Genomic DNA, 23,065 nt, shown 5'->3' with positions numbered 1-23,065 from the left:
AGCCCATTGGACTGCAAGGAGATCCAACCAGTCAATCCTAAAGGAAATCAGTCCTGAATATTCATTGGAAGGAGTGATGCTGAAGCTGAAGTGCCAATACTTTGGCCACCTGTTGGGAAGAACTGGCTCATTGGAAAAGGCCCTGATGCTGGGAAAGATTGAAGGAGGGAGGAGAAGGGGATGACAGAGGATGAGATGGTTGGATGGCATCACTGACTCAATGGACTTAAGTTTGAGCAAGCTCCAGGAGTTGGTGATGGATAGGGAGGCCTGGCGTGCTGCAGTCCCTGGGGTCACAGAGTCAGACACGACTGAGCAACTAAACTGAACTGAACTGAACTGAAAGTTGGTGATGGTCGGTTGGTGTGTCTCTGAAAAGTCTGTGCCATTGAACCTCCTGCCATGGCTGAGTAAGATCCGTTCAGCGCCCCCTCTGGTTGTCCCACCCTGGGGAACCGAGGGGCTGGAGAAGAGGACCCTGCCACAGCCTACTTGGCATAGAAGGAAAGTGAGATTATGGACATTGAGAACGACAAGGCCTTCACCATCCTGGAGGGTGGAGCCCCGGGACCCGGAGCGGGTTGGAGGGGTGGCAGTTGAGATGCTGAAGACGGAGTGATGAATGGCAAATACTACCAGGAGACTACTGGGCCGACAGACAGTTACGCAGCTACTTCACAAGTGGATCTATTGCACCCAGACAGAATGCGAAAGTATCCTGTAAAGGGAGAGAAGAGCAAAAGGAATGCTTGGAAGCCCTTGATGCCAGTTCTTAGAAGCAGGAAGCAGAGTGGAAAGAAAAAGCAATCAAGGAGCTGGACAAGCGGTATGTGAGGCAGGCTGGCAGCTCCAAAAGACAAAAGCCAACAACAGGGCAGCAGAAGAAGCCTTTGTACATGACATTGAGGAGTTGTCCCCAGGTACTGAGTGAGAACGGGCGGCCCAGCTGTGTGACTTTAACCCTAAGTCCAGCAAGCAGGCCAAAGACATCTCCCGCAGGCGTTCTGTCCTCATCTCCCTCGAGCGGGGCCCCCTGGTGCAGTGAAGAGCCACAGGTCTATAGTATCTTAATCCCACTCAGTGAAGCTCTTCACGGTAATTGCATTAATTATGTTGAGTTGTTTTGGACCAAACCTTTTGTCTTTAGAGATGATCATTCTTTGTGATTGCACGTTTCCTTCAACTGTGTTCTCCCTGGCATTCAAAGAGGAGGGGAGGTGGTGGCAGAGGAAGGGAGGGAGGCCTCCCAAGGGCAGCCTCAACCTATGCTTTTGTGCCTTATTTTGAGAATAAATTTGTTTCAAACAATTAAAAAATAAATAAATAAACAACTCTGACCTGATTGGCTTAAGCTGGGTTTCTACCATCTCTGAGCCAATCACTGAAATGGAGCAGATGTCTCTAGTCCAGTAAGAATTCACCCCTGGAGAAAGTGAAGAAAATGAAAGTCACTCAGTGGTGGCCGATTCTTTGCGACCCCATGGACTGTACAGTCCATGGAATTCTCCAGGCCAGAATACTGGAGTGGGTAGCCATTGCCTTCTCCAGGGTATCTTCCCAACCCAGGGATCGAACCCAGGTCCCCCTCATTGCAGGCGGATCCTTCACCAGCGGAGCCACCAGGGAAGCCCCTGGCGAAGGGGAGGGCTAACGGGGAATGGAAGAGACAATAAATAGAATTCCTCCCTGACCTATCCCTCTGGTCAGTGAGGTCTCTTGGCCCTCCCTATTTCATTTTCACTCAGTTTGAGGCCTGGAGCGCAGTGTAATTCTAGCTGAAATCATGTTTAGGAAGCTGTTTGTTTAACCAGCAGGGGGGCCAGCTATTACAAGCTAACAACCCAAAGAAACATTTTCTTTCCCCATTGAAATCCAAAAACCCTGCCAAAGGAAGCTTGGCTGGGTGCCTAGGCCTTTCTCCCCAGCTCAGCCCCGCTCTCTACAGGCGGCAGGGTCCCGCACTAAGTGATAACTCACATTTGTAAACTACTTCGCAATTTGCAAAGGGCTTTCACATCCATTATGCCATTTAATCAACAAGGGGTGCTGGGGGAGGATGCTGGTTTGGATGCTGCTCTCAGGATTTCATCAGCATGCTGTATTTAGGAGTGGAAAGGAGGAATTATGCATGAGGCTCTGAGGCTAGTGTGGCGTGTGTAGTTGGAGGGCCACAAAGGGGCGTTAGAGTTTCTGTCTCCCCTCCGCCTTTTGTTAACTGACTCCATTCCTTTGAAGTACTCAGTATCCCTTACTGAATATGGTTTTAGGTCTTAGTGATTTGTTACCCAAGATGTGTGCCCTGGCTGTAAACATGGCCCCTGACCTAAGGAAGACGAATATGAATTTGCATGAGAATCACACACAAAAAGGGGGCATTCTGATGATGCTTGACCTTGCTTCTTTATAATCCAGTTTTCTCCGTGAGCTTACTGTCTTTAAATTGGATGAATAAGACATTGTGAGTACAACAGGCATGGTACTGAAGAATCCCCAGACGTCCTCTGAAGGAAAAGCCTAGGGATAAAAGGCACACATTGGAGATGAGAATGGAAGGGAGACAGAACCAAGCAACAGAGACCTACAGATACTAAATAACTGTCATTCAGTTGCTCAGTTGAATCCAACTCTTTGCAACCCCATGGACTGTAGAATGCCAGGCTTCCCTGTCCTTCAACATCTCCCAGAGTTTGCTCAAACTCATGTCCATTGAATCGGTGATGCCATCCAACCAACTTGTCATCTATCATCCCCTTCTCTTTCTGTCTTCAATCTTTCCCATATCAGTATCTTTTCTAATGAGTCAGTTCTTCACATCAGGTGGCCAAAATATTGGAGCTTCAGCTTTAGCATAGGTCCTTCCAATGAATATGCAGGACTGATTTCCTTTAGGATTGACTGGTTGGGTCTCCTGGCAGTCCAAGGGACTCTCAAGAGTCTTCTCCAACACCACAGTTCAACAGCATCAGTTCTTCAGCACTCAGCCTTCTTTATGGTCCAACTCTCACATCCATACATGACTACTGGGAAAACCATAGCTTTGACTAGCCAGACCTTTGTTTGCAAAGTAATGTCTCTGCTCTCCTTAATACACTATCTAGTTTTCTCATAGCTTTTCTTCCAAGGAGCAAGCATCTTTTAATGTCATGGCTGCAGTCACCATCTGCAGTGATTTTGGAGCCCAAGAAAATAAAGTCTGTCACTGTTTCCATTGTTTCCCCATCTATTTGCCATGAAGTGATGGGACCAGATGCCATGATCTTCATGTTTTGAACACTGAGTTTTAAGCCAGCTTTTTCACTCTCCTCTTTCACCTGAAACAAGAGGCTCTTTAGTTCCTCTTCACTTTCTGCCATAAGTGTGGTGTCATCTGCATATCTGAGGTTATTGATATTTCTCCCAGCAATCTTGATTCCAGCTTGTGCGTCATCTAACCCAGCATTTCGCATGATGTATTCTGTGCATAAATTAAATATACAGCCTTGACATACTCCTTTCCCAATTTGGAACCAGTCTGTTGTTCCATGTCCAGTTCTAACTGTTGCTTCTTGACCTGCATACAGGTTTCGCAGAGGGAAGGTAAGGGTAATCTGGTATTCCCACCTCTTTAAGAATCTTCCACATTTTGTTATGATCCACACAGTCAGAGGTTTTAGTGTAGTCAATGAAGCAGATGCTTTCCTGGAACTCTTGCTTTTTCTATGATCCAGTGGATGTTGACAATTTGATCTCTGGTTCCTCTACTTTTTCTGAATCTAGCTTGAACATCTAGAAGTTCTCGGTTCATGTACTGTTGAAGCCTCAATTCAGTTGAGTCGCTCAGTCGTGTCGACTCTTTGTGACCCCATGAATCACAGCACACCAGGCCTCCCTGTCCATCACCATCTCCCGGAGTTCACTCAGACTCATGTCCATCGAGTCCATGATGCCATCCAGCCATCTCATCCTCTGTCGTCCCCTTCTCCTCCTGCCCCCAATCCCTCCCAGCATCAGAGTCTTTTCCAAAGAGTCAGCTCTTCACATGAGGTGGCCAAAGTATTGGAGTTTCAGCTTTAGCATCATTCCTTCCAAAGAAATCCCAGGGTTGATCTCCTTCAGAATGGACTGGTTGTATCTCCTTGCAGTCCAAGGGGCTCTCAAGAGTCTTCTCCAACACCACAGTTTTTGAGCATTACTTTGCTAGAATGTGAAATGAAAGCAATTGTGCAGTAGAACATTCTTTGACACTACCCTCTTTGGGTTTGGAATGGAAACTGATCTTTTCCAGTCCTGTGGCCACTGCTGAGTTTTACAAATTTGCTGGCATATTGAGTGCAGCAATTTAATAGCAGCATCTTTTAGGATTTGAAATAGCTCAGCTGGAATTCCATCACTGCCACTAGCTTTGTTAGAAGTGATGCTTCCTAAGGTCCACTTGACTTCATACTCCATGATATCTGGCTCCAGGTGAGTGATCACATCATCGTGGTTATCTGGGTCATGAAGATTTTTTGTACAGTTCTTCTGTGTATTCTTGCCACCTCTTCTTAATCTCTTCTGCTTCTGTTAGGTCCATACCATTTCTGCCCTTTATTGAACCCATCTTTGCATGAAATGTTCCCTTGGTATCTCTAATTTTCTTGAAGAAATCTCTAGTCTTTCCCATTCTATTGTTTTCCTCTATTTCTTTGCATTGTTCATTTAGGGAGGCTTTCTTATCTCCCTTGCTATTCTTTGGAACTCTGCATTCAGATGGGCATGTCTTTAAACAACTAGATAACCATCATCCAGTCAGAATCCTAGAGATACAGATAACTAGATAAACATCATCCAGCTAACAAGAGTTCAAGTCCAAGGGCAGAAATTTCCTCCCACCAAAATTACCTGCCCATTTTTCTCTTTGAATGCTGTCTAATACCCATATCCATCATACACGTTTCCACCTCCACCAGGGCCCATTCCTCTCTCTAAATAGGTCGTGAAGGTAGAGACCATGCTGTTTCACCCACCACAGAGGGACATTAGTGTCAGACACATGGATGAAACTTGACCAGTTAAATGAGTGTGCAAATGAGTGGGCACAGAGATACAGAATCAGTTGACTGCGTGGAGATAAATCTTTAAAATACATTAAACTGATAAAATACTTTTAATCATGAAAATCATGATTTGAAACTATTCAGCTCAGTGATTTTGAGTATATTCACAAGTTTGTGCAACCTTCATCACTACCTAATTCCAAAACACTTACATCACCCTGGGCCCGTTAGCAGTCACTCCCCATTTCCCAATCCTTTAACTCCTGACAGCAACAAATCTATTTTATGTCTGTATGGATTTTTCTCCTTCAGACCTTCAATACAAAAGGAATCATACAATACATGATGTTTTGCGTTGTAGCATGTATCAGTACTTTATTGCTTACTTTTTTGCTGAATACCACGGTATGGATATACCAAATTTTATTATCCACTCATCATCAGTGGACATTTTGGTTGTTTCCATTTTTCAGTTGTCATGAAGAATACTGTGAATGTTCATGTAGAAGTTTGTGTGTGAACATCAGTCTCAATTTGGGGGGGGGGTGGCGATATATACCTAGGAGTGGAATTGCTAGGTCATATGTAAGTTTTGGAGGAATTATTTTTCAAAGCACTTGCACCATTTGACATTACCACCAGCAGTGTATGAGAGTGTAATTGCTGCACATCCTCATCAACATTTGTGATTTCCATTTTGTTAAAAATTATTGTTGTACCCATCCTAGTGAGTTTGAAGTGATACCTCACTGTGGTTTTGACTTACATTTTTATAATGACTAATGATCTTCAGCATCTTTTCATGTACTTCAGTTCAGTCACTCAGTCGTGTCTGTCTCTTTTCGAAACCAAGGTCTGCAGCGCGCCAGGCTTCCCTGTCCATCACCAACTCCCGGAGTTTACTCCAACTCGTCTCCATTGAGTCACCCATGCCATCCAGCCATCTCATCCTCTGTCATCCCTTTTTCCTCCTGCCCTCAATCTTTCCCAGCATCAGGGTCTTTTCCAATGAGCCAGTTCTTCACATCATATATACTTGAGGAAGAGGTCCAACTTCCTGCTTTCTCAAATGGATAGAGTTGTCTCAGCATTCTTTGTTGAAAAGACTGGGGTTTTCTTTTCTCCACTGAATGGTCTTCACACTCTTGTTGAAAATCAGTTGGCCTTAAGTGTATGGGCTTGTGTCTGAACTCTGTTTCCTTTGTCTAGACTTTTTCCAGTGCCACACTCTTTGAATTACTGTAGCTTTTAGTATGTTTTAAAGTTAAAAGGAACTTTGTTTTACTCTTTTGAGAAGGTTTTGGCTCTTTCATTTCTATATGAATTTTAGGATCAGTTTATCCATTTCTGAAAAAAAAGACTTGAAATTTTGAATCTGTAGATAAATTTGGAGCATACCACTATTATAACAATATTAAACCTTTCAATTTATGAACATGGATGTGTTTGCATTTATGTAGGTCTCTAACTCCTTACATTGATATTTCATCATTTGCAGTGCACAAATCTTGAACTTGTTTTGTTACATTCACTCCTAAATATTTTATTCTTTTTGGTGTTATTATAATGGAATTGTATTCTTAATTTTATTTTTGGATTGCTCATTTTTAGTGTATAGAAATACAAATTTTTACTTTTTAATGCTATTTTAGTGCTTTCAAATTTCTTATAACTAAAAGGAATTACTTCCACATATTTATTTTAGAGATGTTTTGTTTATATATTATTTTTATTAATATATATCTGAGTTACAGTATCATATTAGTTTCAAGTGTACATAAGATTTAATATTTTTGCAGGTTATATTTCATTTAAAATTATTGTAAAATACTGGCTATATACCTTGCACTCTACAATATACCCTTACAGTTTTGTTATGTATAGTATTTTGTTGGGCTTCCCTGGTGGCTTAGATGGTAACGAATCTGCCTGCAATGCAGGAGACCAGGGTTCAATTCCTGGGTCAAGAAAATTACCTGGAGAAGGGAATGGCTATGCATGCCAGAATTCTTCTTGCCTAGAGAATTCCATGGACAGAGGAGCCTGGCAGGCTACATCAGTCCATGAGGTCACAAAGAGTTAGACAGAGCAACTAACAAGATAGTAGTTTATACCTCTTAATCCCCTGCCCTTATCTTACACCCCTCCCATCCCCTCTCCCAACTAGTTTGTTCTCTGTATCTGTGAGTCTGTTTCTGTCTTCTTACATCCATCCCTTTGATTTAATCTTTAGATCCCTCATATAAGTAGAATATATAGAGTAACATATTTGTCTTTTTTTCTGTGTGAATCATTTCACTGAGCATTATACCTTCCAGGTCCATCCATGTTGATACACACACACACACACACACACACACACACACACACACACACACACACACATATCCAGGAGTTGAATTGCTGGATTACATGTTACTTCACTTTTAGTTTTTTGAGGACTCTCCATACTGTTTTACATAGCTGCTGAATCAATTTACACTCCCATCAACAGTATGCTGCTGCTGCTGCGTCACTTCAGTCATGTCCGACTCTGTGCAACCCCGTAGATGGCAGCCCACCAGGCTCCCCCGTCCCTGGGATTCTCCAGGCAAGAACACTGGAGTGGGTTGCCATTTCCTTCTCCAACGCATGAAAGTGAAAAGTGAAAGTGAAGTCACTCAGTCATGTCCGACTCTTCGCGACCCCATGGACTGCAGCCCACCAGGCTCCTCTGTCCATGGGATTTTCCAGGCAAGAATACTGGAGTGGGGTGCCATCGCCTTCTCCACAACAGTATACAAGTGTTCCCTTTTCTCCATGTTCTCACCAACATTTGTTATTTGCTGTCTTTTTGATGATAGCTATTCTGACAGAAGTGAGGTGATATGTCATTGTGGCTTTGGTTTGCAAATCTCTGATAATTAGTAATGTTGAGCATCTTTTCATGTGCCTGTTGGCCATCTGTATATTCTTTGAGAAAACGTCTATTCATATTTTCTGCACATTTTTTAATTGGGTTGTTTTCATTTTTTTGATGTTAGATTGTATGAGCTGTTTATATATTTTAGATATTAACTCTTTATCGATTATATCATTTGCAAATATTTTTTCCGCTCAGTAGGCTGTCTTTTCCTTTTGTCAGTGGTTTCTGCCTACATATTCTTCTAGGAGTTTAATGGTTTCTTGTCTTACATTTAGGTCTTTCATGCATTTTGAGTTTATTTCTGTATATGAAGTAAGGAATGTTACAGTTTTATTCTTTTACATGCACCACTTCTTGAAGACACTGGTTTCCCCACTGTGTATTCCTGCCTTCTTTATCATCGATTAATTGACCACAAGAGTCTGGGTCAACGGACCACAGGAGTTTATTTCTGGACTCTATTCTGTTCCATTGATCTTTATGCCTGTTTTGTGCCATATTATACTATTTTGATTATTGTATCTTTGTAGTGTTGTCTGAGGAGAAGGCAATGGCACCCCACTCCAGTACTTTTGCCTGGAAAATCCCATGGATGGAGGAGCCTGGTAGGCTGCAGTCCATGGGGTCACTAGGAGTCGGACACGACTGAGTGACTTCACTTTCACTTTTCATTTTCATGCACTGGAGAAGGAAATGGCAACCCACTCCAGTGTTCTTGCCTGGAGAATCCCAGGAACAGGGGAGCCTGGTGGGCTGCCGTCTATGGGGTCTCACAGAGTCAGACACGACTGAAGCAGCTTAGCAGCAGCAGCAGTATAGTTTGAAGTCAAGGTATGTGATACTTCTAGCTCTGATCTTTTTTCTTAAGTTTACTTTGGCTCTTCAGGGTCTTTTGTGTGTCCTTTCATGTTTTAGAATTCTTTGTTTTAGTTCTGTGCAAAAATGCCCTTGGTATTTTGATAGGAATTTCATTAACTCTGTAGATTGCCAACCCACTCCAGTGTTCTTGCCTGGAGAATCCCAGGGACGGTGGAGCCTGATGGGCTGCCACCTATGGGGTCGCACAGAGTCGGACACGACTGAAGCGGCTTAGCAGCAGCAGCAGCAGCAGCAGTTGTAGATTGCCTTAGAGAGTATGGTCAATTTTTTTAATTGAGAGGATTTAGAAGATCCCCTAGAGGAGGGCGTGGCAACCCACTCCAGATTCCTTAGAGGAGGGCATGGCAACCCACTCCAGAACCCCTAGAGGAGGGCATGGCAACCCACTCCAGTGTTCTTGCCTGAAGAATCCCATGGACAGAGGAGCCTGGCAGGCTACAGTCCATGGAGTCACAAAGAGTCTGAAGTGACTTAGCATGCATGCATGATGTGAGCTATGGGTTTGTCATGTATGCCCTTTATTATGGTGAACATGTTTACTCTATGCCCACTTTCTGGAAAGTTGTTGTCATGAATTGAGGTTGAAATTTTCTGAAGTTTTTTCTGCATGCATTAATATAATCATGTGGTTTTTATTTTTCTATTTGTCAATATGGTGTATCACATTGATTAATTTGTAGATATTGAATCATCCTTGCATCCCTGGGATAAATACTACTTTATCATTGTGTGTAACCCTTTAAATGTATCGTTAAATTGATTTGCTAATATTTTGTTAGGATTTTTTTTTGCATCTCTGTTCATTAGTGACGCTGGCCTGTAATTTTCTTTTCCTGTAATATCTTTGTCTGATTTTGGTATCAGGGAGAGGTTGGCCTTCTACAATGAGTTCAGAATCATTCCTTCCTCTTCAATTTTTTGGAATATTTTGAGAAGGACAGATGTTAACGCTTCTATAAATATTTGTTTGTTGGGAGTTTTTGTTTATTAATTTCATGTTTGGTATGCAATTCATTTATCTTAGGGTGGAAAGTTACATTACTGATTAGCGCTCTTTTATTTAACATTGACATTTATACATGTCATAAACATTATACATTTCTCTCTGAACGCTGCTTTTGCTGTATCCTGTGAGTTATTGTATGTTATGTTTTCATTTTATCTGTGAGGAGCAGTATAGACCACTACAATTACATATAAGCTCAGATAAATGACTGAATATTCTGAAGAGTTAACTTTTTCTAAACTGGTATTTCTACAATCACTTGTGACCCCCAGGACTCTATAGTCCATGGAATCCCAGGCCAGAATACTCAAGTGGGTAGCCGTTCCCTTCTCCAGGGGATCTTCCCAACCCAGGGATCAAACCCAGGTCTTCTGCATTGCAGGCAAGTTCTTTACCAGTTGAGCCACAAGGGAAGCCCCATTGTATGTTATGTTTTAATTTTTCTTATCTGTGAGGAGCAATATAAACCACAAAAATTACATATATTCTAAAGAGTTAACTTTTTATAAGCTGGTATTTCTATAATCACTTGTTAAATACCAGTTAAAGTTTGGTATATTTACACTAAAAAAGAAAATTTTGTGATTAATAAGACTAAGGGGGATTTGTACATATTGATATAGAAAAGTTTCCATGACAAGATAAATGACAAAAGCAAGTTGCTCAACAGTTCTGTGAAGTAGAACCTCACTGTGGTTATCAAATGCTATTTCACATATATACTTGTTGAAGCACAGAAAAATTTTAATAAGGTTATATAAATACCTGCCCATATTGTCTCCACTGGGAGTGAGAATAGAGAATGAGAGGGTGTTCTTTGAGATAAACTCACATCGGCTGATATTGCTTATCTTGCTTTTATTATTTTTAAAAAATATTTTCACTGCACAAGTAGGATATAAAATGGCTTGTAAAGGAAAAAAAAAACCACACACAGAGAAAACAAAAGTGAATTGCCCCATCCCTGTTGTATCAAAGATGCAACTGCTACTAATAGTTTTGTATGAGTCCTTCCAGAAACTTTAAAGCTTCTATAGTAATAAAAAGAGTTAATAAAATAGTAAGTTTTATTTTCTGTGTTCCTTCATTTATACTTTGCAAACATTAGCGTTGCATTTATCCATCCATTTCATCATAAGTTCAGTCATATATTTCATTTTCTAACAAAAGGGGAAAAGATCTAATGTATTTCTGGATAGAAATTTTCCTGCTGCTTTTTATCCATATTTATAAGAGGATTTAAGACTATTACTGTCAGAGAATTTTAGTCCCTCTCTCAGGAAAGGAGAGTCAAGAGATTCATCGGTTTGTGGGCCCCAATGGAAAGAGTGTGGAGACATGGCACAGATCTATGTGAAGAAGCCTAAGGGCTTATAAACGCGGATCTACTATATCCACCATTTGGAGCGTAGAATATGCACCCAATTTTGCCATTGAGTGAACCAACATCTTTCTTGCCATTCCATACTGGCCTCTTAACACAAGCATTATTGAACATTTCCTATGTACCAGGTATTTTTCTCAGCACCTTACACACATCAACTTATTTAACTTCAACAACAACCCCATCAAATGAGCACCATTGTTATCCTTTATTTTTTAGGTGAGAAAACTGAAGCGACTTAGGTGATGTATCTCCCCCAAGGCCTCACAGCCAACAAGTGACAGAACAGAGATCAAACCCGGTTCTGTGTGGTTCCAGAGTCCTTGTTCTTAGATAATAAACTGACTGCTTCTGGAGAAAGGCAGAGCATAAATACAGGATTGCAAGATTCAGCAAATAAAAACACGAAGCAGTCAGATTTGAAATTCAGATAAACCAAATTATACGCATGTACCACGCAATATTTGGAATATACTTACACTAAGAAAGTAATTGTTAATCTGAATTTAGAGTTGAAATGGGTGTCTTACATTTTAATTGGCGACCTTCCATAGATACATAGAGAGAGCCAGACTTGGAGAACAAGGTGAAGGGTTAGAGACTCAAAGTAGGTTTTCTTGACTGATGTCCCTACTTGTTCTATTCTCTGTAAAGGTTTTCTTTTTTCCTTTGCAAAGATACTAACATGAAGAACAACAGAAAAAAGTATATGAATGTATCACTTATGGAAGGTAGAACAGACAGCCCATCTTCATTCCACCTCCTCTCTCTCTCCTCTCTCTCTTGCACACACACACACACACACACACACACACACACACACACACACACGCACACAATGGTAGCACAGGGCTCCCTGGTAAATACTGACCAAAGAATGACACTTGAGACTGAGGCATAAAGTCTCCTGCTTCTTTCCTGTTTTTAAGTCTTGTGACCTTACACTAAATCATGTTCGCATGGGTAGCAGGGGGAGGCAGGAACCTCGGCGGGAGGCAGGGCACAGGGGAAAGAGATAGCTGGGACCCCAGGGGCACTGAACCCCTAAACTACCTGCATCTCACTGGGAACACTTCAGCTGACCCAGCCCCAAGGGGCAAGGCCCACACAGGTAACCTTGATGGGGCAGGGAAATACAGGAAGCAAAACACCTTTTTCTGACACTCTGCGGCCCCTATCCTGCCACTGGCCAAGGATAGCCCTATAGAGAGAGGCCTTAGTCTCTGACCAGTCAAACTGGTCACTTTTTCCTCCTTGGAAGAGCTGGTGTGAGAAGAGGGAAATAGAGAGGGAGAATATGGGGAGAAAATATAAACTCTCCCTCCTCCAACCTTTCTACTTCTGATTTGATAACAGAGCTAGTCTCTTACAAGAACATCATTAATTACAACATACAAGCACTTTCATTTTAGCCTCCAAATTGTCTATTGATTTTTGCCTAAAAGAAATTAGCCTCTAATGTGACAACTTTCCCATCAATAGTCTAAAATGCTTGCCTTATGGAATTAGCACCCTATTAACCTGACCATCTCTTTAAGTGTTTTTCTTCTTCAAAAATTATAATTAAATACCATCACCAACCAGAATTCTTTAGACAGCACTTTGCACATTAATGTCTACTCAATTTTCATTCCCATGGCTAGAATTTTAACCCACAATGAAGCTCAGAACGACGTCATTTCTGTCTTTAAAATTGTTTTTTGTTGTTGTTGTTTCCTTACTTTTCACCTTTCTTTATTCCAAGTGTATCCTCTGAGCTCCAAGACAGGGGAATAGGGAAGACACTGGCATGATCGTCACAGAATAAAGTGACTCCTTTTCTTAAGGATGAGCAAAATGAAGGCTACTACACATATGTTGAAGTCACATGCTCAAGACAGGCTTGAGAATGAGGATTCACGGAAGGTCAAAACCAGAGCTCACCCTCCACTCGGACCAGAACTTTTGCTCTGGGCTAGGAAGCAAGTGGCAGACCTTGACTCGCTCCATATGGGCCAGGCTCCCAAGCGTGGAACAGTGGGGAGGAGAGAGGACAGTGTGTCTAGAAAGGCAGATAGAAAACATCCAGTGAAGGAGTGACCACCACGGACTCTACCCCACAGTTTCAAATTGTTTTCCAAGGTGGTTGAACCAATCTTACTTCCATTAGCATGGGTAAGAACACCTGTAGCTACAAATGACTGTCAGCCCTCGATACTGTAGACTTAAATTTTTTCTAATCTGGTAGATATAAAATAGCATAACATTGATGTTTTAATTTGCATTTCTCTGAATATTGATGAAATTGAGTGACTTTTTATATGTCTATTGGCCATTTGATTTTCCTCTTTAGTGAAATATCTGTTCACATCTCTTGTCTATTTTCCAATTGGATTTTTGTCCTTTTGTTACTGATTTGAGAGCATTCTTTATATATTTTAGATATCAATTCTTTGTTAATGATGTGTTTCTCTCCATTTGTGGCATCCATTTTCACTTTAGGGAAGTTTTTTTTTTTTTTATCACAGCTCTTAGTTTTAATACCATGGAATTTAGCATGTGCTTTTAGTGTGTTATTTAACAATGCCCTACTAATTCCAAGGTCATAAGGTGTTTTTTTCTAATAATATATGTTTAATTGTGAAAAATATTACAACATGGAGAAAAGCAAAGATAAGAAGAAAAATCACCTCTTATCCTATTACCAGAGTAACCACTGGCATTTATTTTTACAGCTTCCAATGTCACATGATAGTTAACGTGACACCCAAATAAGCTTCGAGAAGAAAAATATCCATGATCAACGTTGACTTCTTTTTAATACACCACATATCTAATCCTATTCAATACTAATTTTTTTTCCTTGGATTACTAGTTTTTGTTTCTCTAATAGCAGCCTCTGAAGTATGTCTCCTGATTTAAGCAGAGAGAAGAAACGTTTGCGTTCAGAGGGGAGATAAAGAAAGTCAAATGTTGAGGTACGGCCTCAAGGCATCAGTTAACAGAAAAGTCATCTTGAATGTACCATATGGAAACCAGGCCAGACCTTCTGCCAGCCCCCACACAATTCTCCAAAACTAAGCTTGACAGCATCTTGTTTACAGCAAAAGGAAATATTTCTCTTTGCTGTTGAATAAAATCTGTAAATATCATGGCTTTCCTGACTTGATCCGACAAACGCAATGTTATTTTCTTAACTAATGAAATGGAAGGCAATCCTCAGTGAGACCGTAGCTTACAAAGCAGATGTCTCAGTTATCTATTGCTAAGGTAACAAATTGCTGAAAAACAATGACAAAAGAACAGCAACTGTATTATTGTCTCTCAGGGTTTCTATGGGTCAGGAATTCAGAACGGGATCAGATGAACAGTTAAGGCTCAGGATCTCTCACCGGTTGCAGTCAAATAAGTAGGCTGGAACCCTAGGGGTGTGAGGCAGCTGGGAGCTGACCTGGGATCTCTCTCTCTCTTCATGTGTTCCCAGGGCCACTGATGTGGTCTCTCTGTGTGGTGGCCTCTTTGTACAGGCTGAAGTTTGGGCTTTCTCATAGCGTGCTGGTCTCAGGGCAATTGGACTGCTCTTACATGGTGACTTCAAGACTGAATGTTCTAGCAACTAAGGTGGAAGCTGCCTTGCTTTTATCAACCAGTCTCACAAGTTATATAGAGTCATTTTCACCATTAAAAAGTTGCAGAAACCCACCCAATTTAAATGGGAAGGGAACTTTTCCATTAAACAAAAGAGAGGAAGGCTTATATTTGCAGTCTACTTCTTTTGAAGAAAAGATTGAGAAACCAAAGATCTCTTTTCTTCTTGCACTCTCTCTGCCCCTTTCACTCCAAGATGATGTGATTCCTTTAAAAATGTGGGCTTCTTGTGTACCAATTTATGATCCACTCCATTAGATAAAAGCCACAGATTTCTTCTGGAAAAGTCTCTCCTTATTCTCAACCTCCTGTGAAGCAATTGTGGGATAATTTTCTTAGAAGTTCTACTGCCTATTATTTAACAAAGAGGGTTTGCAAAGCATGCCTATGAAATTCTTTGGAGGATGTCTCTGTCTGAAAAGATTTGTAAGGTGCAACCTTAGACTTGGGGGACCCTAACAAAGTGTTTTGATGCCATACCCTTAGCTTCATCTTTATTCTGAGGCCACATTTTCCTTTTTTTTTTTTTTCCAGAAACTGATCCGATTTCTTTATTTTTCAGGTTTGTTTATATACCTTTTGTTATACATAGGGATAAATAGAGAGTCATGCGGGGGTCAGCAGACCTTACAGTATCCTGAATTTGGTCTTTTCCCTGAGGTCTTTTATTTCTTTGAGACTCTTTGCTGGATGGAAAGACTGTCAGGATCCCTCTAGTTTTCTCCTAAATTCTACTCAAAAATTGAACTGTTTGTGCTTTGATGTCTGTCTCTCTTTTCACATTATGTTACAGGCAACTACAAGCCATGGAGCACCTGTGGCACTCTCCCCAGAAATCTCCCCAGCCACATCACCGGGTTTATTAGGTACATTTCTATTTTCCATATCAGCACAGATAACAGGTTCCAGTGTTTCTATACTTTCCACCACCACACAGCAAAGTTTCCTTTCCTTTCCTTCCAAATAACAGTCTCCCAACTTTCATTTAAGCCCTCACCGACAGCCTCAAGGCTTCTACTAAGAATCTCCTCAAAGCCCTTCCAGCTTCTACCAACCACCTAGCCTCAAAGCCAATATCATGCAACACCTCACAAGCAGGTACTACAGCATTCTGTTCCTCTTATCTCTTAAATCACCATCCAAACTAGTGGCTGAAAGCAATAGCAATCATGCCACTATCTATCATGGATTCTGTGGGTCAGGAATTCAGAACGGGCTCAGCTGGGCAGTTCTGGATCAGGCTGTTTGGTACAATTATAGTCAAATGACGACTGCTTTGGGATAGCAGTGGGTTGAAGCAGTTAAGGGTTAGCTGGATCTCTCCCTCTCTCTGCCTGTCTTCTCCACATCCCTCAGTAGTTTCAGCTACTCTCCACATGGTCTCGCTCCATGGACGAGTTTAGACCTCCTCTCAGCATGGTGGTCTCACAACAGCTGAATTACTTACCAGGTGGCTGAAAGCTTCAGAAGCAAACGTTCCAGTAGCAAGGTGGACTTTTTATGACTCGTATCAGAAATCACATAGCTTTGCTTTCACCATATTCTACAGATTGAGATGGTCACAAAAGCCCATCACAGAAGCCACTTTAGGGGAAAGGGCACATCAAGGCAGGGAGGTCAGAGAATTTGTGAGCACATTTTTAAACTGCCCCAACAGATTCCAAGCATTTCTTGCGTGCCTACTATGGGTCAGCTATTATGCATACATAGATAGATCTGATAAAAGGCATCCTTGAGGAGCTTACTATCTAGTTAGGGTGAGGGTAGAAGACCAAGAGATAAGAGAACATTGTGCTCTAGGGGGGCAGGTATTTTAAGAGTGCTGAGAAAGCTGAGGGAAAACATAGAGGGAGAAAGTAATGCCACAACTACAGTTTGGGAAGGAACCATGGAGAAATCAGCATTTGAGCCACACCCTGAAGGGCAACAGGAGTTCTCCAGTCATGCGGGGACCAACGTGCATGCATGGGGGCACGAAGCACCTCAGTGCAGTCTTTCATTCCAGTCGAATGATGGTGACATTCTAAGTGCCATTTTGTTGGTGACATTTGTCAAAAATGCCACATGCTGGTGACATTTCTAAAATAAGCAGCTCAGGAGAGAGTGCAGTGAGTTCAATTCTGAACATGTTGGCATTTTTAGGTGCTGCCAAGACATGTGGAAGTTGAGGAGTTCAAGCAGGACCCCTGAGTCCCCTAACAAACAACGTGCTGACATGCTGGTAGGCTTCCACTTTAGTCTATTTTTCAACAGGGTGTTCATTGCTCCTGCAAGAGAGTCAGTGGCTGCAGGTGGTGGCTCTCCTACCTCCTGGGCTGCCTCTTCCAGCTGCTCTAGCCATTAGAGTTCAAGGTATGAAGGAATTCTCTAGAAATAGGTCATTAGTTATGGCTTACAAGCTCACCTGAGGCACTCAGCCCTACCCAAGAGACACAGATTCTACCCTGGAGTGGCTGTAATTACCAGTCCTAAGAAGACATTTGTTCTATCCTGTACACTTGAGCATCTAATATGTTGCCTTGGGATGACTTGGCCTCTACCTGGTCAGGGGCCAAAGGAGCCTCTGAGATCACCTCCCCAGGAGTTTGCCAACTGGTGGCAAGCAGACTGAAAACGGCTTGCAGAGAGTGTTTATTTGAAAATGGGATAAGTTGAAAACATTTAAAAATCAGGAAATTTTATTTAAAGTGTCTGAATGTCAGCCTCTTTTGAAAAATCAGATTTTAATTTTGCCACCAGGCATAAATTCCCACATGGCAACAGTCAGCTGGGGCCAAGCTGGGCTGCGCCTCCAGTTTGTCAAGTATTGGGAAGAATGTGGGGGAAACATTCTCATCCCCAACTGCTAAATTGGTACAATTTGAAGGGCAATTTATAAGTTTCTACCCAAATTTAAAATTCATGACATTGTTCTGGCAATTGTCATTTTGAAAATGAAAGCTACAGAAATATTCAAATGTGAGCATAAAGTTGAGGTTATGTGGTGTTACTATTAATTAATTCATTTTTAAGCATTTGTTGGTCTGTTGGCTTCTTTATTTGGCTGTGAGAGGTCTTAGTTTCAGCTCACGGGGTCTCCATTGCCCCGTGCAGGATCTTCCATCATGATGCATGGTCTCTAACCGTGCTCAGGTTCTGGAGCACACAGGCTCAGTAGTTGCACCATGCAGCCTTGCTCCACAACGAGTGGGATCTCAGTTCCCTGACTGGGGACCAAACGCACATCCTCTTCATTAAAAGGCAGATTCTTAATCACTGGACCACCAGGGAAGTCCTGGTGGTATTATTTATAACTAAAAAAATTAAAGCAACCTGCATTTCTATCTATAAAGAACTGGATAAACAGATAAATATAGGTATGTCAAAAGACTCTTGCTCTTTTGCTGACAAAGGTCCATATAGCCAAAGCTATGGTTTTTCCAGTAGTCATGTATGACTGTGAGAGCTGGACCATAAAGAAGGCTGAGCACAGAAGAATTGATGCTTTCAAATTCTGGAGCTGGAGAAGACTCTTGAGATTCCTTTGGACAGCAAGGAGATCAAACCAGTCAATCCTAAAAGAAATCAACCCAGAATATTCATTGGAAGGACTGATGCTGAAGCTCCAATACTTTGGCCACCTAATGCGAAGAGCAGACTCATTGGAAAAGGCCCTGATGCTGGGAAAGATTGAGGGCAGGAGAAGAAGGGGACGACAGAGGATAAGATGGTTGGATGGTGTCACCAACTCGAGGGACATGAGTTTGAGCAAATCCAGGAGATAGTGAAGGACAGGAAAGCCTGGAGTGCTGAAGTCCACAGGGTCACAAAGAGCCAGACACAATTTTTCAATTGAACAACAGCAATGTATGTCAATGCGATTAAATATTATGTAGCTATTGACAGGAATGATGTGGTTCTATATTAACTGACCATGGAAAATGCTTTAAATATATTAAATTTAAAAATAAGAAAACCACAGGATGATATGTACAGTATCACCTCATTTAGGTTAAAACCAAAACTGTACTAGAAAATTGTCCAGCTACTGACAAAAAGTGGAGGGCTCTGGGCTTAGACAACTTAGTTGCTACTGAGCTCTCCAAAATACCACTGAAAACTTGTTAAGGCAAAGCTAAATTTACTAGAACTTGTGGTCAGAATCTTAGTCATAGTTCAGAAAGGGAAATTAGCAGTAGGATAATCACAGGACCACAGGATCCTGTCTTAAATGATCTAATGTTTTTATCCAAGACAGGGATATTATTTGAGTTGGACAGAGTTGATGATTCCATAATTTAGGACTGGTGGCCACAACAAGATCAGGGAGATAAAGGGAGGTTGACAAGGAGGCTCTTAGTCAGTGAGCAACTCAGGACTGTCTCCAATAACTTAAAGGAACTTCCTGAAACAAATAATGAAGTTATTCGAGGATGTACAATCTCATCTTCATCAGGAAGAAGTTTTCTGGAACAACCCACCCATCTTGCTGACACAAGTGGGCCATGGTATCTTCCTTATGACTAAATTGCAATGGTGCAGATCGTCTGGATTCTCTCTGGAAACCCCATAGCTGTAGGAATTTGGGCAATTTCTTAAAAGTTTTAGTTTCTGTATCTGTGAATGAAGATTACTGGTGGCAGGGGTATGGTTAGGATTACATATGATTCCTGTGTCTAGAGTATAGACATACTGTTGGCAGCATTGATTACACCTGGATATATAGGCATAGGAAAAGGGATAAACGAGAACTTCTCAGCCTTGGCACTATAGACATTTTCAGGCCAAATAATCCTTTGCTGTACGAGCTTGTCCTGTGTATTGTACTGTGTTCAGCATCATCCCTGACCTGTGACCACCAGAAGCCAGAAATACCAGCTCCTCCAAGTTGTGACAAACAAAAGTGTTCCCAAACATTGCAAAGTGTCCTCACTTAAGAACCGTTGACCCAGAGGCAACCATTGTATGGGCTCCACTAGAAAAGAGTGGGAATTAATAAAAATGTAAGAGAAATTGGTACATAGCTCACATCGTAAGCTACCTGTTGGCAGATTCATCTTTGCCTCTTCTGTAAGCACCAGTGATCTGCAGGCCGCGAGAGTCAGAGAAATACTTCTTGTGATGGAACTTCAGCAGATGCTTCCAGGCAGGGTAAAATATTGTGGCTACTGACCCAGGTAAGGGTCCTGGAAAAGAGAACATTGAAACCTATTCATTTTAGAGATAAGCTTATTAGACATTAAAATTTGAAGATGATGAATATTCTGCCTTTAGGCTCCAGGATGGGGTCCAGAAAATTCAGAATGACTACAAATGATTGGGAAAGGCTATGGGCCAAGGGAATCTGAGTCTCCAACAGAAATTATTTTGAAGAGCCTCCACTTGGCAGCTTCGGCCATCCGTCCTCACCCATTGGGAGTGGTTGGTTTTCCCAAGGGCCCAGGAGAGCCATCGAGAGGCCTGTTTCCAAATGTCCCACTGACCTGCCTCCTACACTCAGGGCTTCCAGAAAAGTGAGACGTGCTCAGGCTCCCACTGTTGTATTTTGGTGAGCTGTAGGTAATTCAACCTGCACAGTTTTTCTTGAACTATGGAGAGAAGGAAAAAGGCTGCGGTAACTCTCCCCCCACCCCTTTTTTTTTCTGTTTGGCCAAACCACATGGCTTATGGGATCTCAGCTTCCCGAGCAGGGATTAAAGCCAGGCGCCCTATACTGAAAGCATTGAGGCCTAAGCACTGGACCACCAGGGAATTCCCTTGCTCTCATTTTTAAAAGTGGTTTGCAGTATGAGAGTTGTGCCAGAAACCAACAGCCACAACACTGCAGCCAGAAGTGTCTTCCCAAAGCACAGTCTGGCCTGAAAAGTGGATCAGCATAATTCCTCATCCCCATGCAAACAGTTCTGGGACTGGGCATACTTTCTTGATGCCATGTAAAACAATATTGAGGATAAGAAAATAAAAACAACTTAGCTACTTGCTTCAAGAAATACCTTTTCCTAGACTTAAACAGATATTTGTACTCCTGTGTTCTTAGCAGTATTATTCACCATAGCCAAGACAAAGAAGCAACCCAAATATTCATCACTGAATGAATGGATAGGCAAAAAGTGATATATCCTTACAATGAAACGTTATTCAGCCTTAACAAGGAAGGACATTCTGACAAGTGCTACAAGGTGGCTGAAACTAGAAGACATTATGCTAAGGGAAATAACCCAGTCACAAAAGAACAACTATTACATGGGTGTACCTATGGCTGATTCTCACTGATGTTTGAGAGAAAACAACAAAGTTCTGTAAAGCAATTATCCTTCAATTAAAAAGTAAATAAAGTGGTTAAAAAAGAGAAAAATTACTCTGTGATCCACTTACATGAACTACCTAGAATTATCAAATTCATACAGACAGAAAGTAAAATGCGAAGTACCAGGGGCTGGAGGGAGGGTGAGATGGGGAATTATTGTTTACTGGGAATGGAGTTTTAAATTGGAAAGATGAAAAAGTTCTGTGGATGGATGGTGGTGATAGTTGTATAGCACTGTAAATATTCTTAATGCCACTGACCCAGACATTTAAAATGGTTATAATGATAAATGTTGTGTTATGTGTATTTTATTACAATAGAAATGCTTTTGTGAGCTAAGACAAGGAACTAACTACAGCGGTTTACCTATCTAGGCTAGTAATTCACTCATCAAGACTCACCTCATGACCCCTGCCATCTCCTCCACTGCCACCCAATCCAAAGCTATTGGGTCATAACTTCTGCTCAGTCCAGTTTCCTGCTTTGTCAAATCTACTTTCAAATCACCCAGACTGGATCCTAAAACTATAAGTATCTTACCTTTGTCTCTTTATTTTGAGATACAACCAAGACTCTGTCACAGTGCCATTTCCCCTTATTACAGTAGGTTTGATCATCTTAGCTTTGCTTTATCAACTGGTTTTTTTCTGGTGGTTTTTTTTGAAAGCTGACAACAGACAGATCATGGGTTTCCCTTATCAAAGTTCTTTTGAGGTCACTCACTGCCAATATTTGAGTTTGCAAATGGGCAACTGGCATGGCCTCCAGTTATATTTTATTTGGCTTGCAAAGTGTATTGAAAAAAAATTGAATTTTCTGCCAAATGTTAAATATTGGGAGTTTTCCCAAAGAATATGAATTTTTTTCCCTTCTGTGGGAAATTCAGGACCAAATCCATTTGCTAGTCTGGTTTCAGACATTTGGGTCAATTCATCAAGGGCATTCCCTTGAGCAAAGATAAAATGTTTAATCTGTCTTGACTCTTGGTGTGCACTAGGCAGTGTCAGGCACAGCGTATTTTCTAGTCTAACACGATGTCATTCAGAGGCACTTGCTGTAACCGAATGACAAAGTCCTTGCAAGCCACGACACTGAGCGGGGGGTGGGATGCCATTGCTTTGGAGCCAGAGAGCAGGCCCGAGTCTGACCTCTGCCATTTACTTCCAATGTGGCATCAGGCAAATACTGCCTCTTCTAGGAACCTCAATTCTTCATTTGTAAGAAGGGGTAGCATGTGGCTCTGGGGGAAACTTAGTGAGTTATAAGTGTCCTGAGATGCAGTGAACAAACACAGGTAAAAGTTACCATGACTACAGTTACACTCGTGACTTGTGCTTTGCTGGGCTTAGTCACTCAGTCAAGTCTGACTCTCTCTGACCCCATGGACTGCAGCCCACCAGGCTCCTCTGCCCATGGGATTCTCCAGACAAGAATACTGGAGTGGGTTTCCATGCCCTCCTCCAGGGGATCTCCCCAACCCAGGGATAAAACCCAGGTCTCATGCTTTGTCAGAGGATTCTTTACCATCTCAGCCACCAGGGAAGCCATGAATACTGGACTGGGTAGCCTGTCCCGTCTCCAGGGGATCTTCCTAGACCAGGAATCAAACCAGAGTCTCCTGCATTGCAGGTGGGTTCTTTACCAGGGATTCCCTGGTGGCTCAGACAGTAAAGCATCTGCCTGCAATGCGGGAAACCCAGGTTCGATCCCTGGGTTGGGAAGATCCCCTGGAGAAGGAAATAGCAACCCACTCTTGCCTAGAAAATTCCATGGATGGAGGAGGCTGGTGGGTTACAGTCCATGGGGTCACAAAGAGTCAGACACAACTGAGTGACTTCACGTTTCTTTCATTTTCTTTACCAGCTGAACTGCCAGAGAAGCCCACTCATGACTTATGCTGAGGCTTTTATTTCTATGAAATCTTTCTTATTTTCCATTCATTTATGGCAGAAGCCAGTTTCAG

The 23,065-nt window shown here is 41.9% G+C and overlaps 1 pseudogene; it reads left to right on the top strand.

Moving 5' to 3' along the window:
- Positions 403-1,045, top strand: LOC102186400 (annotated as a pseudogene).

This window comes from Capra hircus, chromosome 10 (genome assembly GCF_001704415.2).
Source record: "Capra hircus breed San Clemente chromosome 10, ASM170441v1, whole genome shotgun sequence".
Taxonomy (NCBI): Eukaryota; Metazoa; Chordata; class Mammalia; order Artiodactyla; family Bovidae; genus Capra; species Capra hircus.
This window is presented reverse-complemented; position numbering and strand designations above follow the sequence as displayed.